This window comes from Camelus dromedarius, chromosome 12 (assembly GCF_036321535.1).
Source record: "Camelus dromedarius isolate mCamDro1 chromosome 12, mCamDro1.pat, whole genome shotgun sequence".
Lineage (NCBI taxonomy): Eukaryota > Metazoa > Chordata > Mammalia > Artiodactyla > Camelidae > Camelus > Camelus dromedarius.
The window spans coordinates 16,352,817-16,370,556 of NC_087447.1; the positions used below are offsets into that span (position 1 = coordinate 16,352,817).

General features: G+C 49.0%; 1 protein-coding gene across 3 annotated transcripts in view; it reads right to left on the bottom strand.

The window, feature by feature from the left end:
• The window catches only part of TSPAN18 (tetraspanin 18), a 173,170-nt gene that overhangs the window by 131,904 nt on the left and 23,526 nt on the right, over positions 1–17,740 (bottom strand). For 2 of the 3 annotated variants that reach the window (XM_031459746.2, XM_031459748.2), the window contains exon 2: positions 10,160–10,241. The gene's annotated coding sequence lies outside the window, so the exon portion shown is untranslated. Of the gene's footprint in view, positions 1–10,159; positions 10,242–10,329; positions 10,435–17,740 lie in introns of those variants that run through there. The other variant, XM_011000615.3, reaches the window with a different exon arrangement.

Sequence of the window (17,740 nt, forward strand, 5' to 3'; positions counted from 1 at the left end):
GCTTAGAGGGACCACAAGGGCTGGAATCCTTTATCTCCAAGTGCTCCACGGAGCGGTGGAGATCAAGATGTCAGGGAGGAATGATCAAGAGCAGGGATAGAAGGGGGTAGGATATAGCTCAGTGGTAGAGCATGTGCTTGGCACGCATGAGGTCCTAGGTTCAATCCTCAGTACCTCCGTTAAATAAATAAATAAATAAATAAATAAATAAATAAATAAATAAATAACCTAACTACCACCCTTCCCCCCCAAAATTAAAAATAAAGTTTAAAAAACCCAGCAGGGATAGATACAAGTTAGGTGAGTGATTCCCACAAAATGGAAAGAAAACATAACAGCCAGCTAGTTTTCTCCATCATTAAATAAAGTAGCTTCAACCACATACATGCAACAAGGCACTCCAGGCACAGAGTTGCCGGATAAAGTCCAGGATCCTCAGTGAAGTTTGCATCTCACATAAACGATAAATAATGTTTTAGCTTATGTTCCAAATAATCCACGGGACTAATACTGATGGGACATACTTAAATACTGAAAAAGTATTCACTGTCAATACGAAATTCAAATTTACCTGGGCCTCCTATGGTTTCATTTGCTACATCTAGCAACCTTTTCCAGACGGCATACATCTAGCATCTAAATGGGGGCACACTGGAAGCAAGCAGCCTGTCCACAGCGGGGACCCCTAGCCTGGTGCTGCCAAGGAGGGAATCCCACACGGTGTTGGCTGTTATGCAGTGGGAGCCAGTGCCCAAAGAAAAGCAGGAAGCCAAACTCAGCAGACTTTTTGGGGGCATCTCTGCTGAATGTGCGCCTGAGTGGGAACAAAAGCAGGAAACGAATGGGCCTCTTGTCCTGAGAGGGGGCCTGAATGATTTCTTTTCCCTTCATTTCCCAAGCTCTCTGTAACGTTGTTTTACAGTCGTAACAATAACAGTGTGCACTCGCACGCACATGCACACAAAGGGCTCGACTCTCCTTGTCTTTGAGAGTAACCAGGTTGTTCTATCAGATTTCGAACTCACTGAAGTCAGGGGCTGTGAGTTTTTAATCCCTATATCCCAGTGGATGTTCAGTGAATGATGGAGGGAGGAAGGAAGGAACTTTAAAAAGAGCGAGAGAGGGAGGATCTGTTGGTACAAAAGCCAAGAGGTGGGAAATCCCCACTTGGAAAGAGGCTCCTGGGGCCCATGGGACCTCCCAGGTTGGGGGAGCAGCTCCACCACTCTGGGCTCTCCTTACTCCCTTTCCTGGGTGCAAAGGCCTCTGCAGTCACGGGGCTGGGTCCTGTTTGGACAGCAGGCAGCACAAACCCAGCCTCTGGCCTGAGGACCCCTGCTCCTCAGTGCTCTGCATTTACCCAGAGCCACTGCCCAGCAGTGGGACGCGCGGCCAGACACAGGGACAGACCTGGGGTGCCTCCCCCAGGGACAGAAAGCAGACTCTTCACCCTCATGCTCTGTCCTGTCCTTCTCCCATGGGGCTTGCCTGTGTCTTATTTCAAGTTCAGTTTAAGCAGACGTTGTGTGCCTAAGAAGCCAGCTCCGCCTTTGAAGCCTGGGAGAAAAATCTCAGCTCCAAAGGGATATTTCCTACCAAAAAGGCTCTCCAGAGAGTCTCCGCAAAAATAAAAACCAAAAGCCCTGGATCCTTATCTCTTGGTATTTATGAGATTTTTTTCATTAGAACGGCTGTCTTCACGGACTGCTCTGCCAAAAGGGAAAGGGAAGGAGAAAGAGGGAGGGAGGGAGGAGGGCAGGGCTCCCACTGAGGGGGACTGGACGTGTCCCCAGGAGGGACACGTCGGGCAGACTGTCACCCGGTGGATGAAGCGTTCAGTGCCTGAATCTCCATATGCCAGACTCTGTACTCAGATGGTACTCCGAACCAGGGTTGCCTTTAGGAACTGAAGCCTAATGCCTACCTAGTCAGGGTCCCTCGGGATGCCAGGCTCCCTCGGGATGCCAGGCTCCCTCCTGCCTCCCTCCTCAGTTTACACCTAGAAGGTCTTTCTGCAACTGTCCCACCTGGAAACCAGCTGGTCACACTGCAGGACCAGCCACAGGGTAGTCCGTGCAGGGTGCAGGCAGCGGGGGATGGATTCTCTGGAGGGAATTTAAAAGCAAACATAAAACCGACTAAACGTTGATGATTCTAAACAATGTCAATGACATAACTCTCTGCCTTAAAAAAAAAAACCTTTCATTGCTTCAAGTTCTAAACAATTGCTGTAGTCAAGGCTGAGTTTTAGCAATAAGTATGTAAGCTTCAAATGAGCACGTTTTTATTACTTCACCTCTAATAAGCATTGCGTTTACATGGAAGTGAGTTCAGAGAACACCCACTTACACAGCCAGACCCTGATACAAGCCGATTGTGCCACACGTGTTCTTTGTGAGAATAAGGATTCAGAATCACTGGAGTTCTCTTTGGACGTAGTTCGCCTCTCCGGTCCCTCTGCCACTAGACGTTCTTGCGTTTAAAAAGTGGAACTGGGGGACGGTATAGCTTAAGTGACAAAGCGCATGCTTAGCATGCACAAGGTCCTGGGTTCAATCCCCAGTACCTTCTCTTTACAAAAAAAAAGAAAAGTAAATAAACCTAATTATTTTCCCTCTTAAAAAAAAAAAAAAGAGTAGATCTGAAGTAGGCAAGGACAGCGTAGAGGACACAGAAACAGATCATTGCCACTGCTGCCACCTCTGTTCATTCCCTGGCCTTGTGGAGCTCACTCTTTTGGAAATTTCTTCATGGATTTTTTTCACTTTTTTGAAAGTATACATTAATGCAGTTAAAAACTGTGAACCCTCCATTAAGAAAAATAAATAAACCGAATTACCTCCCCCCAACAACAACAAAAAAAAGTATTTTAAAAAGGTGTGAACCCATGACTTTTCTCCCCCTTTTTATGCTGTAATATTTGTTTGTTTGTTGACTTGGCAATTATATATATGAAGGTTATATATACGAAGGTCACTGAAAGGAAAGTTTCACTGTGTTTCTTTTTTGGCCATTATTAGAATTGGGTTTGATTTCATTGCTATTACTGAAAATAATTTTGTTGCATAGAGGAGGCAAGTATTAACCAGTCATCTTCCCCAGGTGTTGTACGTGCTAGGCGTGCCCTAGTGCAGTTCATGTCGGCACCGACAGCTGAGCAGGGCTCACCTTCAGGGTGGGCTAAGCCCAGGGTGTGCCCCTGCAACTGGCTTCTCTTCCTCGTTCCACGCTACTCAACAGCTCCCGGGACGATGCCAAAATAAGATCTGTTTGTCCTGGTGTCCTAGATGGGCACCTCCTGCAGGTTCTCTAAGATCCTGCATCCCCCCCATCATCTTCTCCATCTACACTCACCCCACTACAATAGCTAAAATGTGGAACCAATCCACATGTCCACTAACAGATGAATAAATAAGCAAAATGTGGTTTACACACACAAAGGAATATTATTCAGTCCTAAAAAAGAAGGGAATTCTGACATATGCTATAACATGGATAAAACTTGAGGACATTATGCTAAGTGAAATAAGCCAATAAGAAAATAATAAAAATGTATCACTCCACTTATATAAGGTACTTAGAGTAGTCAAAATCACAGTGATAGAGTAACGGTTGCCAGGGGCTGAGAGGAGAAGGGAACAGGGACTTATTGTTTAACGGGAATAGTTTCAATTTTGCAAGATGAAAAGAGCTCTGGAGATGAATGGTTGCACAATGTGAATGTACTTAACACCACTGAACTGTACACTTAAAAATGGTCAAAACAGTACATTTTGTTATGTGTATTTTACCACAATAAAAAAATAGGGGGAGAAAAAGAAGTTGAGCTACCAAAACATAAAAAGACAAAGAGGAATCTTAAATGCATATTACTAAGTGAAAGAAGCCAATCTGAAAAGGCTAACAAACTGTATGATTCCAGCTCTATGACATTCAGAAAAAGGCGAAACTATGGAGACTCTAAGAAGATCAGTGGTTGCCAGGGCTTTGTAGGGAGGGAAAGATGAATTGGCAAAGCACAGAGGATTTTTAGGGCAGTGAAAGTACTCTGTATGATACTATAATGGTGGATACATGTCATTATACATTTGTCAAAATCCATAGAATGAATGTCCAACAGCAACAGAGAAACAGTGTAAACTCTAGGCTTTGGGTGACAGCAATGCGTCCATGCAGGTTCATCAATTGTGATATAGGTACCACTGGGTGCAGGATGTCAGTAGCAGGGGAGGCGGTACTTGTGGGCAGAGATGTGTAGGGACAGAGAGAACATGAGAATTCTCTGCACTTATCCCTCAATTTTGCTGTGAACCTAAAACTACTCTAGAAAGTAAAGTCTATTTAAAAAAAAAAAAAGGCTTCAGATTCCAGAGCCCAGTCTCCTCCCTGCATCCGACAGTGCCTTTCTTTCATAACATAGCCCTGCCCAAAGCCCAGAAAGGGAGACACCATGGTCTCCCCCACGAGCCCCACAGCACAGGGAATGGCCTCGTGTATATCTTCTCACATCAGCAGCTCTGGGCAGGTAATAAACCAACTATACTACAGCTAACAAAGCAGCACTGCCAGCCGATTTGGACTTTTCCCTTTATTTGTAGGCTATTAATTAAAACACATTATTTTACATTTTTAAGTAATAAAAGAGGCAGCTGGATACAACAGAATGATCATCAGTTCAGGTCAGAAGACTTGTAGACTAGGCTCATCTCTACCATTTCATAGCTGTGTGACCTTGGGCAAGTCACTTCCCCTCTCTGATGCTGGCATTCGTCTGAAAATGGGGTTTCTACTCCCTCCGTCTCTGCCACACCTGGCTGTTTGAAATCTCTTCAGCTATGATTCACAATGTGCATATATGTCAATATTAAAAATAATGACAGTGCCTTTTAAGGACATGTTCTGCTAATTTTTGCTGCATGAACAGAAAAGCAATGATTTGCTCATTCTTTAGATGAGGAAATTTAGACTTACTATTACCTCTCCATGATGTAAGGAGTGAGCGGGTTGGTCTGGCCTTGCTCTCACAGCCAACCATGTCAGGGAGAGGGGGCGTATCGGAGGGGAAGAACACCAGCTTAGCCTCCCATTAGGGACAACAAGTTTGTGGTCCGGGGTTGAACTTTCTTGTGCAAATTTAAAACCACTTGAAAAAGAAAAAGAAGGAAAGGTTTGGGATTGAAACTAGCCTAGAGAGCAGAAAAGGACGAGATTGCTGCCATGAGTTACATGTGGACACAGGGCTGGCCTGAGGTCAGAAAGTTCTGGCAGAAGTTGGGCTGAGTAAGCAGGAAACAGAGGTGATGAGAACCTGTCAACCTGTCGCCTCACATACATGTCCCGGAGAGTGAGGGGGAAGCCAGGAGGGGAAGCCCGGGGCTGTTGCCCCTTCCTGTGCTTAAACTCAGGGCTTGGGCCCCACCAGTCAGAACTGGGCAAAAAGGAAGGCTGGTACTTGGCTGACACGGACACAGGTGATGATATCCACCACTTTCTGGAACGCTGACTCCTTCCCAGGCAGTGGGCTACACACTTGATATCCATTGTCCCATTTACTCTTGACCTCAAAGCCTGCAATTGTAATGACGGTCTTCATGTAACAGGAGAGTAAACTGAATTCGTTTGCCCAAGCTAAAAAAATAACCCTGAAATCCATCTAATCCCAAAGCTATGCCCTCCCTCTTGGGTTAAACCGCTTTAGGATTTACAAGTAACACATGGAAAATGTGAGGCACGTAGCAGGAATGAGTCCCTTTTTCTACCTGGTCAACGAAAAGATGGGAGCTGGAACCCAAATGGATGTAGGAATCACTGGACCCCCAGGCCATCTTGGCTCCATGAGCAGACATAAAAGGTCTGGTCTGAGGGAGGTGATGGTCCCACCCACCTTGGCTGGGCTCAGAACACAGTGGCCTCAGCTCTGAGGGCTGAACTGTAAAAGTGTCAAGTTAGGCCAGAGTCTGCTCAGAGGTGGGTCAAGAGAGCAAGAAGTCCAGAGAGCACCTAGACCTGCACCCTCAGAGGGAGGTGGAGGTCACCACGACCTTGCAGCCGGCAGATGAGAAGGAGTTGGGGTATGGGTGCCAGAGAATGACCTGGAAGGAAAGGGGTGGTGCTTGCTCCCTACAAAGCAGATCTGGGGCAAGTAGACAGAGGGTACAAGGAAACAGATTTCAACTCAGCACAAGGAGACACTTTGACCCGTCAGAGCCAGCCGAAGGCAGCCCAAGGCAACACAGGCTGCAGTGGAGGCCATGAACCCCGAGTCCCTGGAGACGGTTAGGCAGATACTGGTAATCACCTGGCAGGAAATTTGGGTTCGAGAATCTGCCAAGCATTCCATTCCCTTTAAGCCCATTCCAGCCTCTGCAGAGCTGGCCCATTTGATTCTCGCCCAACTCATTGCATGGGCAGGCAGGGAATACTGATTCCCCTTAGAGAGGCAATGAGGGTGCTCAGAGAGGTTGAGCAACTTGCCAAAGGTCACACAGTAGAGCAGAGGTGGGCTGGGACCAAGATCTTCCTCCAGATCACACTGGGTTGGGGGGGGGAGGTTAAACAAGCTCATGTGGACCATTGACTTCTCACTTTTGGCTTCAAAGCCTTCCCAGAATCAAGGTGAATCAGGACATCTCCCTCACTAACTTCTTTCAACTCTCTCATGGCCTCTTCACCCCCGTGACTGAAGCGTTAGTTCAGCGCCACATCCTCTCCACCCTGTACTGGCCTGGATCATTCTGGCAGCCTCCCAACCAGCCTCCTTAACTGTGCCTTGTCTTCCTCTAAACACCAGTAGTGCTCAACCTTGGTTGCACATTGGAACCACCTGGGGAGCTTTACAGTATACTAATATTCCTCCAAAAGTTACACACAGGAGCAGTGCCACCCTAGGAGCTGGGGTGTGTCACTGTGGGCATGCAGGACTCACTGTGGACACTTGGGGACCACCATGGATGCCGCGGGGTGATGCTGTGAGTCCTGGGAGGTGCTTCATGAATGCCTTAGGTGCCTCTGTGTGCTCCGTGGGAAACCTCTGCAGTGCTGTGGGGTGTCTGTGGACACACAGGTGGTGCCTCTGTAGGTGTGGAGGGGTGCCTTTGTGGGCACCACGGGTGCTGTGGGGTGCTATGGTAAACACACTGTCCTTAGGGCGGGAGCCCAGTGTTTGGGTCCTAACCTTTTTAGAAGTGAACTCCAGAGTAATTGACCACTGTTCTGAACCTCAGTTGTCCTCACTGAAAAGTAACTTGTTAATCCCTGCCTCCTGGGGTGTGGGGAGGACCAGGGCTGATCTACAGGAGGGAAGTGGGAAAGATCACCAGGAGTGAAGTGTAAACCATGGGATAAAGGCTCAGGAAGAACTGTCCACACCCGAGATGGCCCCATGTCCCAGAGGTGTCAGAGCAGAGAGCTGACACAGCCCAGGCCCTACTCTCAGGCTGTTTTTAGACCACGCATGGAAAGAGGTATGTGTCTCCAGGGAAACCCCACTGTGCAGTCACAAACACCCAGCTTTTATTTCCTGAGAGCCCGCAGCTCTTCAAGGAGGTCACCTTGGGAGGCCACATTATTCCAGGGGGGGCTGCCCTCGCCCTCGTTCAAAGCAAACAGGAGCATTCATGCTGCTGGTGATTCCTTGCCCTCACAACCACCCAGTGTTGGGGGCGGGGAGGGTTGCACGCTAGCTGCCCATTTGATAGATAAGAAAACTGAGCCTCTGGGTGATCAAATCACTAACCCAGAGTCAAACAGCTACTGGAAGGCAGAGCTGGGGCTCAGCCAGCTCCCAGACCCCAGCAAAGGTTTCCCACAACAGCACAGGCCTGTCTGCCTGTGGCCGAGGGTCATCTTTACATTCTCCCTGTGACTCAGTAACATTTCTGCTTCCTGACTTAACAACAGGGGCAAGGCTAAATCACGCCGCTCCCACGGCAACCTTCCTGAAGATAAACCAAGAACAACAGCCCCCTTGCTGTTTTTTTCTGTATTTAAAGAGATTCTTTCCTCTTGTCCAAGACCCACGGCTTCCCCTGATGGAGAAAGATTCTGAGGAAGTTAAGCTTTTTTGGACTCGCTTCAGCACCTTCTCCTGATTAAGAAAACCACGCGGGATCCAGGCACTGAGATAAGGTGATAGCTTCCTGCAGGGATCAGGGCAGCTGCTGCCAGGAGGTTTACAATGAAGATTATGGCCCAGGTGGCCAGTGGAACGGGGTGAGCTGCAGGAGGGAGGGAGAGAGCGCCCCTACCCCCTACCCAAGCCCCGGGCCTCACAACCCCTCTGCCACTGTCCACTCAGGAGGGCCTTGGCCTCACCCTGCTCTGTCTGCTGCTGGGACCCAGCCACCCTGCCTTGGATTCCAGCCTAAAATAATTCCTGTCAGCCAGCAGGCACACTCCAAAGTTGAGAGGATGAGCTTAGAGACCAGGCAAATATCAGATCAGTGATTTGGAAAGAGGCTGAGTGCTTCCCAATCCTGGGCACAAGAGGTGGCCGGGCACAGCACTTTACAGTATGTACACCCTGTCCACCCTCACAGCAGCCCTAGGGGTAGGAAGGCAGGTGGAGGGGGTGTGTGGGGAAGACAGGTGCGGGGAGCTTGCTTCAGCTCCCTTGTCTCATCTTCATCACCCCAAACCACCCCATGAACAGATGTGATATTCCCATTTTAGAGTTCTGAAAACCAGGCCCCACAGAGAGTTTATGAAGAGCCCAAAACTTAAAAAAAAAAAAAAAACAAAAGAAACTTTCAAGACAAGGAAACAAATGACTTTAATGTCTTTTCAGGGAGTGGAATTTCAGAGAGGTGATTTGGCTCAAAGTTTTTTGTTTTGTTTTGTTTTTAACCTTAAGATTCAAGTCATAGAGCTGGTAAACAAAATACCCAAGAATCGCAGGGTAGTTCAGGCAGGGGCTTCAAATGCTAGCCGTTTTACTCACTGCTGTGTGACCTCGAGCAAGTCACTCATCCTCTCTAGGGCCTGGTTTTCTGTTCTCTAAGATGGAGGTGATCACAGAGCTCTTGGTACAGGAAATATGCTCAGCCCTACACCTGGACGGCGAAGCCCTTAATCAATGTTGGTTGATCTGACTCTTCTGATTAGCTAGGACTCAAACCCACTTCCATCTGCACCTCATACCCTGTGGTCTTTCCACTGAGTCATCCTTTGCCTAAGACTGGCAATCAAATCTCGTCAGAGCTTTCAAAGTCTGTCTCTTCTCCACAGCCTTGACCAAGTCCCGCCTCCATCTGTGCCTCCCTGCTGCCCCCCAACACTTGTCACTTTCTCTAGTTCAGCCCTGGTCTTGGCACCTCAGCAACTGAGGACATGCAGGCTAGAACAGAGATTCAAGTCACTGCTGTCCCATTTTACAGATAAGACAATGAGGCCCAATGAGGGAAACAGCTTGTAAAGACTCCAGAGGCACAATCGTGGCACAGACTGGGCCAGAGGATGATGTCCTGGCTCCTCATTCAGGAACCCTCCACAGGCAACCCAGCCCATCACCAGTCTGGGATTGTGGGCACCCCAAGAAGCTTCCAGAGCCCCAGAAGCAGACTGAGGCTTTTCCGTTCCCAATTCCATCATGGAATGTGGTGACTGATCCTAGTCCTTGTGGATTTAAACTTTATCCAAAAAGAGAGTCCTGGAATCAGGGGAGGGGTGGGCTGGGATGGGGAGGGGATTGAAATCACCTAGGAAGTTATTTCCTTCCCACAATTCCAAGACCATGGCGGGTGTGGGGGAGGGGGGAGGCAAAGGAGGGGTCCTTGACAGAGGGGGGACCCTCTGTGAGCCCCCAGGAACCCTGCTTTCCCGCAGAGGGCTCACCCTCTTCAACCCTTTAATCTTCACTTCCTGGATCGATTCCAAGGACCAACCATGCCCTGTGTTCCTCTCAGTGGGCGGTGCCCAGCCTCAGAGAGACCCCACTTCGGCATCAGCCTCTCTTCAGCCCTCACCTTTGCTCCCCATCACTGAACAAACATCTGGGGCTGGGGACAAGAGTAAAGCCACCCTTTGCCTGCCCTGCACCTCCCAGCATGAGCCAAGAGCTTTATCACTCAGAAACGGAGGGTCTGGAGGGCAGGGAGAGGGGAGATTAGATCCTCTTGTTTGAATAAGTTAAGATCCATGCCCCCCATGTTGCCAATCTTACCTTTCTCAACTGGTGTCTTTTCCTTGCAGGGGTGTCAAGATTCTCTTGAGGTCTCTTTCAGATGGTGGCTTCAGGATAAACTCTAAAAGGAGAAGAAAGAGAAATACATTTTAAAAAGGCAAGGGATGGGGGGCATGTGGCTTTTGGGGACCATTGGTCCAGATGTGTACCCTCTCTCTCCTTCCATCTCTGTAGGCACAGAAGGTTCCCATGGCCAGAAAGACAAAAGCAAACACCCAGCCCCACAGAGGATCTCAGGACAGCATCCCCACAGCCCAGGGACCAGGACATATTTTCAGGTTTCCAGAATCAGCCCGGGAGCCTGTACAATGTCCCTGGGTTGACGTGGAGCGTGCTAATCATAGCAGCACATTGCGTTTCTTTGCTCCTAGCTAGAACATTATCAACTTGGTGTGGGAACTCCATTTTCCTCAGGCGGTAAAAAGGCTTTCTGAGTAATTCTGAAAATGCAAAAAAGAATTAATCATGGCTTAATGAATGCAGACTTTGGGGCAGACCAATACTTTCAGGATCTGGTATCCATGAAGAGGTAAGAGTAAGCAGAGAAATCTTTGGTGGTAAAAATGCCAACTCAGCCCCAGAGTGCAGGGGCCAGAAGTCCAGCCTCTCCCCTCTGCCCTCCACCTCCTTTCTGTCAGTTTGATAAAGAGTCCCCAGGTCACGGGAGAAGGAACAAAATCACCAAGTCCAGACCACATACCTGCCAGCCAACGCTTAAGCCAGTCCCAGGGGACCAGCTGGTTCACATGCACAGCTGAGCAGCAAAAGAGCAAAATTTACTGCAGAGCAGGGAGGGCCAGGTTCCCCCTTCTCTTCCTCTCTCGTCTCTCCCTCCCTCCCACACAGTAGAAGCCCCGATCAAGTTTCATGTTGTGTCAAATAATAATGACAATAATCCAGATGCCCTCTACAACCCCATGAGAAAGTATCGCCACTTGAGGAATGAGGACCAGGATGCATTCAGAGGAGTTAAAACTTGCCCAAGGTCATACCGTGGAAATGGGGCAGAGTTGGGACAAGAACTCAGGTCTGTGGGAAGTCAAGTCTGCACGTGCCACCTCCACAGTGGGTGAGGTGCAGGAGAGCAATGAGTTCAAGGTCTACCCTGCAGAGCCCAGCACTGGTGCACCCGAGGCATAAGAGAAGTTCTCAGAACTCTCTGCTGACTGATGGGGAGCAGGGCTTGGCCAGAGGACATGACCTTGTTTTATTTGGCCACCTCTGCCTCAGACGTCCACCTAGGCAGTGTCAGCCAGGGAGCCTGATGTGTCATGGGCCGGATTAAGGCTACAGTTAGAGGAATTCATGACACATAGGAACATTTACATACGTATCCAGCCATATCCATGTACGTACACATACATGTGGACATTGATGTATATGTATGTGTACCTAGTTTTCATTTTTAACTACAAAAGTGAAAGTTCTTCCATACCCACTCATCCTATTTAACACGTAGAACCACTGCAAAATCTTTGTCATATGACCTTCTAGATTTTATTCTATGTAATCACATATGTGCGTGCCCATGGGCACCTACATGCAGACAGCGTGACTTTTTGCTTAAATGAGATTTTACAAGTGTTCCACAGCCCCAGTTATCAGTGAGACCGTGTCTACACCCAAGAGTGAGCACACACGCATCTTCCTGAGTCTTTTTTAAGCTGCACGGTACCCACAGTAGGTGTGGACCACAATTCATTCACCTCTCCCACTAAGGATACGAGGGATATTTCCAATTCTGGCCATTACAACATTGCGGCAGTGAACCCCTTTGTCCCCACATCTGTGTGGAAATGTTTATGCAATTCCTAAGCCCAGATGCCTAGAAGTGGGATGTCTGGGCAGAGGCTCTGCACACTTCACATTTGACAAACTATCTCCCCAAGATACTGGATCAGTTCCCCTCAAACAGCAGAACAGAATGAACCCCTTCTGTTGGAGGCAAACTTGAACCCAGGGTTCTGCCTACAGAGTTATTTTTCTGTTCACCTTCCGGTAGCCTGGGAGACCGAGTCCCCTAGGCAAGGAGGAGTTTATTTCTCGACTCACACGGATGTCCACCACTCCACTTCCCTGGGGCATCTCTGAGTTCCTGGCCCACCTGAGCTAGGAACTACATTCACAGGCTCAGAACTGATAATGAGCTTTGATGAGCTCTGGGGACTGTGAGGAACACGTATTAACGTCAAGTGTGCCCATCAGCCATGCAGCCGGGGTGAATGTCACACATGAACAAAATTAAAGGCTGCAGCCTTGCAGGGAAGTTGCTGTGGGCTGCGTGTCAGGCAGTGCGGGCAAGGCCCTTCAATAACGGAATTACTTTTCAGGTTCTGCACTCCTGAGCCTGAAGCTGTCTCCTGCCTTCGAAGGAATTCTGCCTTCCTGCAGCCTAAGAGGAGATTAATTTATTACCAGTCTGCCAGGAGAGGCAAAATCCAGCACTAATCCTAATTCCTATTTAAGCAAATCTGCATTGTGTGAGGGAAACCAGCTGGGCTCGGAATTTCTTCCCCCTTTCCCCTAAGATCTCATTCCAGCCCCTCCTCTCCGTGGTCGGCGGAGGTCACTGCTGATGTTAGGCCTGGAGCCCTCCTGGGAGGGGTGGTAGAATCCCAGGGTTTAGGGTCAAGGGCAGGACCGGGGCTGGGTGACCAGAGGCAGCGTTGAAGATGATGGGCTGGGTGATGGTGGTCGCCGTGGACCTGGTTGTCTCGTGCCGTGTGAAGGAGGGGCCACCACCCTCTGGGCCTCAGACTCACTCTCACTTTGTCCAAAGATCCTCCCAGATTTGAAGAGTCATAGGTTGGAATCCCAAGTCCACCTCTAACTAGCTCTGTGACATTGAGTGAGTGACCTTCCCACTCTATATCTCAGCTCCTCATCTGGGAAACAGACAAAACCACAGCTGATGACCCATAAGGTGTCGTGAAGATGAGGAAGGCCAAGCACTTGGCCAAGCACCAGCTCACAATACCCTATTTCTTGAACATAAGACTCCATGGATTATAATCACACCATTATTTTATGGACTTCTAAGAAAGAGAAAACACTGCCTGGTGAGCTAGTTAATTACAACATGTCACTTTTTGTATGATGCGTCATGGTTTCAGAGACCTTAAAACAAACAAACAAAAAAAAAAGTGTGCCTTAGAATCATGAAATACATAGCGAGAGCTTAATCAATGGCAGTGAATGGGATGACTACTGGCCAAGTCCTCCCATTCTGCAAGGTGTAGTTCAAAATTTAGATCCTCCTCGTCTTTCTCTTCTGAGCAAAGCAATTCTGCGTTGGTTGGGAGAAACCAGCTCTCAATTTATAAGAAAAATTCAGACAGCCACTTCAGTGTCCTGGATGAGACCCAGACAAGAGACTTAAATATCTACCCTGATGTTTCCTACTCTATTTTAAAACTGGAGTAGAATATACATACACAGTGGTACCTACACCATGAGTAGACAGCCTTTCAAATTTTCACAAACAGAGCACCCCTGTGTAACTGACACCCAGACCAAAGCCTCTGCTCTGGTCTTATCATCCCTAACTCTCCATCCGCACTGCCTCTGCCAGTTCCTGCCTGGGCTCAGCCTGATCACTGCCTATCTGTTTGCCGCAAACAGGCTCCTGGCTGTTCTGCTAGCCTGCGGCCTCTGTTTCTTCCAAACTGCTCTCTCCCTAGCTGTCAGACTGAACTCAAAAATATCTTTCTCTCCTGCTTCAGGGGGTTCCCTGGCCTTCCTCTGCCCATACACCAGGGCTTTAATCATCTGTTCCCCTATTGCCTTTCCAGGCCCATCTTCAGGTCCTCTCAATACACACAGACCCCACAGTCAAACTGAACACACCCTACCAACACTTTCAGCCCTAACTCGCTGCTGTTCACTCTGCCTAGAAGTCCGTTCTTCCTTTCCTAATCCTGGGGTGGATGGATGGATGGATGAATAGATGGATGGATGGATGGATAGATGTACACATGGATGGATGGATGGGTGGGTGGATGGTTGAATAGATGGATGGATGGATGACTACAGAGATGGATAAATGCAGAAATGAACAGGAGGACAAGTGGAAGTTGATGTATCTATAAAAGAATGGGTTAACTGAACAGTGGAAAGGCAGAACTAGGATGATGGCGATACAAGAGGGAATGAATGATTCTCAACTACTTGAATAATTTTCTCTGGACTCTGAGAGGCTGAGCCTCTTGCACCTTTGAATGGACCTTGCTTTAGTCCTTTATGGATCTGAGCAGAGATCCCTCAGTCAGGCACTGTTGGCCCTCAGCTCTACCCCTTCTCATCCACGCTCTAGCTGTGGATCTATAAGATGAGGCCTCAGGAAGATAGGACCAGAGTTACCTCTTGTCTTGGCCTTACCTGATCCAGGTGGTGAAGAACAAGGAGACCAAAGTTTCCTGGTGTCTGGGTCAAGTCCCAGTCTGAGGGGTAGTGGGTTTGCAAACTGTGTGCAACAGGCCAACTCGTGACAGGCCTGGGACAGGCCAGCTGCCTGGTTTTGGGCAGATGGATGGCTGCTGATGGAAGTTCCATGCTCCCCTGCAAAGAAGCCCTTTGGGGGAATCCTAAAATGGTTGAAAGGTCAGGTGAGGTAGACAGCATATCACGATATGGATGGTCACTTGTGAGTGGGCTTGTGTGGGGACAAATCCCCTGCTAGAGCTGCACTGGACCCTCCCTGCAATGCGGGACAGGATAGGTGGCAGATGGGGAACAGCAGTGAGCACTGTGGTCCAGAGACCAGGCTTTCCTACCTCACAGGCTTGGGTTAGAATCTCGGCTATGCCACTTGCCACTCGTGGGGCCTTGGGAAAGTTCCTTATCCCACTAAACCTCAGATTATTCACCTGCAAAGTCTGGACAGAGTCCTACCTCACTGGCCTGAGCTGCGGATTAGATGTGCTAGTGGATTGTAAATAAGCCACATGGTGCCCAACACAGAATATGCCCTTGGAAGCCACGGGAATTATATAAAGCAGAACCCGCTGCTACTTTCTATAAAAAGTAGCCATGATCAGTGGTTCCAAGTCATACTCCTCAGACCAATCCCTCTCTCCCTCAAGGGTCTACACTAAGAATAGATGGAGTCTACACCCCATATACATCCTATCACTTAATTGACAACAGCTGGACTTCCTGATAGTTTGTATCTTGTTTCCAGATAATGTTGAAGGTGACTGATTTAGAGCTTCTTGATATCCCAGAATCCCATGTCAGTAGGATTTCAGAGGAAGAGGAGAGCTGGGAAGTCTTCCTGGAAGAGGCAGTAAGGGAAGGTGGGAGGAAGGTGATCAGCTCATTGATGAGCCTTTTTCTGGCTAGCTCCCGCTAGAAATCTCTCTCCACTTCAGCCACCCGAGGTGGAACAGCCATCCTTCTGAGCCCTGTGACAACAGGACCCTTGGTCTTGCGCCCAAATAAGGGGCAGTGTCCTTAGCGAGGCCTGCAGGCTGGCTCAGCCTCAGGTCCCCTTCCCCACGCTGATGCCAGGCCACAGGACCCAGGCTGAGCCACAGCCAGCCAGAGGCGTCGCTTATTAACAGATAAAAGCTCTGCAGTTTATGGTTCCAAAGCAAAGCTGGGTCTTTGTTTTGCTTGTTTTAAATTAGCATCGCAGGGGTTGGTGTAGGAGGTGGGGGAGAGGGAGAGGAGCCAAGGCTTGTTCAGGATGAGTTCCTGCTGTGTCCAGCATCTCAACAGTCCCCTGGGGCAGCCTTTAATGAAGCCGCCTGAGCACATCGCATTGTATTGCGTTGCACGGGGTCTCTGCCTTGTTTCTCCACCTGCACTCGTCTCCCTAGAAGAGGGAGACCGCTTCCCCGGGCTTCCCGCCCTGTCACTCAGCCCAATCACCTTCTGTTCCCATAATGAGTCCCTGAATGAGCCTGCTAATTGTGCCCCACGGTCACAGTGGGGCTGAAGTGGGAGCCATGACATCCCCCAGAAAGACTGGGATTTAGGATTTATTTTTGCTCAGGAAGTGGAGGGCTGCTCCACAGTGCAGTGGGTGCTGGCACTGCTAGCAAGGGCCGGGAGGATCTGCCTGGTGGGCAAAGGACTCCCAACCTGAGCCCATTAGCTCGTGGTGGCTCAGGGAGGGTGGAAGGTCCAGGCAGGAGGGGATGTACCAATCCCATAAGTTAATATGTGAAGCTGTTTATTTTCAATGCTGCTGTTATTAGTAATTACCTCCCCTTCTCTGCATCTGCACATGCAAGCCAGGGTCTCTCGTGCCTTCCCTCATGTTACCTGCACGCACACAGCAGACACCACTAAGATGCTCAGCAGAACAGGAAGGAGACTGTGGCCTCCGGGAGCCAAAGACCTCTGTCACCAGCAGGCATCGCCCTGCATCTGCTCCCCCTTTTTTCTGTCTGGAAGCACTTCCTTGGCGCCTGAAGGGGAAGGACAAGGACTACCCATCCCCTGGGGCTGCCTTTACTTCTGACGATCACTCCTCTTCATCCCCCGTTGCAAGGGGAACATCACCACTCTTCCCATTTTACAGATGAGGAAAGCGGACCTGAGCCACAGCATTTTTATGTAACTAAACATTGGTGCATTGTTCAAGGAGAAAGGGAAATAGAATCAGCAATAATGTCTGCTCAGTAAGGCTCACTAATTCTCATGAGGCTCCAGCAGTCTGCCTATCAAGTTCCCGGCATTTGGTCCCAGAGGGACCTGGAAGCCCTAATGGTTTAAGAGACTTAGCTCTGAAGGTGGAGCCTGGCCTGCTTGGCCCTGGCTCCACTGTGTCATCTGTATGAACAAATAAATGAAAGATGTGAACCCCATAACTTTTGTACCAAGTGGCCAGTGTCCTCCTCCTCACTAGCAAAGGAGGAAGTGATGCTCAGAGAGGTCAAGCAGCTTGTCTGCAATCACAGAGCTGAACCAGGCAGAGAGAGGACCAGAACCCATGATTTTGTCTGCAGGCAAAGTCCCGGAGCCACTTCACCCAAGTCCAGCCTGAGTTAGGTAACCCCAAAGTGTCCATCCTCCCAAGGATGCAGTTGAGAAGTTCTCAGGTCATTAGGTGTTTGAACAAAGATTCCTGGGGTTTCAAAGTTTTTAAGAACAATCCAGCACTTTTAGCACAGGGTTTAAGAAGAGCAGAGATGGTCTCAGTGCTGATGTTGACTTCACTATGAATTGCCCCCCAACACACTCCAGACCTTGAACTCAACGGGGATCCGCTGTGAGGTCTTATATCTGCGGCAACACCTGTCTGATGATATTCTGCCTCTGAGAGGAGTATTAAAAAGCCACGCAACAGAGATGTTTTCCAAAATGGCTGCCCTGCCACCAGCAAGGAAGCTGAAAGCTAAGAACTCATAACTGAGGGGCAAACCCCACAGCCAAACACAGCTCTCCTCTGCAATGTGGGGCTATTAATTCAGACAGAATAACCCACAGGACTGTGGTGGAATCTGGGAAAAGGGCACCCCAACTCCTTGTAATTCTTCCCTGCTTAAGTCCATGTAAATATATTCCAATGCAGAACAGGGTCTGCGGGAGGTAAGATCCATTAGCATTTTGATG